Source organism: Carettochelys insculpta, chromosome 2, assembly GCF_033958435.1.
Source record: "Carettochelys insculpta isolate YL-2023 chromosome 2, ASM3395843v1, whole genome shotgun sequence".
Taxonomy (NCBI): Eukaryota; Metazoa; Chordata; order Testudines; family Carettochelyidae; genus Carettochelys; species Carettochelys insculpta.
Window position 1 is genome coordinate 54,247,135 of NC_134138.1, and position 412 is coordinate 54,247,546.

A 412-nucleotide genomic window follows, 5' to 3' on the forward strand; every position below is an offset into this window, starting at 1 on the left:
GCAGGGGGCGGGGAGAGGCAGCGAGCCCTTATAACCCGCCGTCGCCAGCCTCCTGCCGCCCCGCGCAGCGCCGCCCTCTGCTGGCCGCGGCCCCCGCGGGGCAGGCGGGAGCTGCGCCCCTCCCCCTCCCCGCTAGCTCCGCTCCGAGCCGGCCGCTCACCTGCAGCGCCCAGCGCCCCGCCCGCCTTGCCTGCTCGCCCGCTCCCCTGGCCTCAGCCCCGCGGTGACCTTGGGACGTGAGCGCGGGGCGAGCTGCGCTGAGCTGCGGCAGCGCGGGCGGGCGGGCACGGGGGGAGCCGGAGCGGCCGCCCGGGGAAAGCAGCCGGGGGCGGCATTGCTAAGTTGCTGCTGCTCCCTGTTGGGAGCCGAAGGGAAAGGTGCCGCAATCAGGGCATTTATTTCTGGAGAGAGA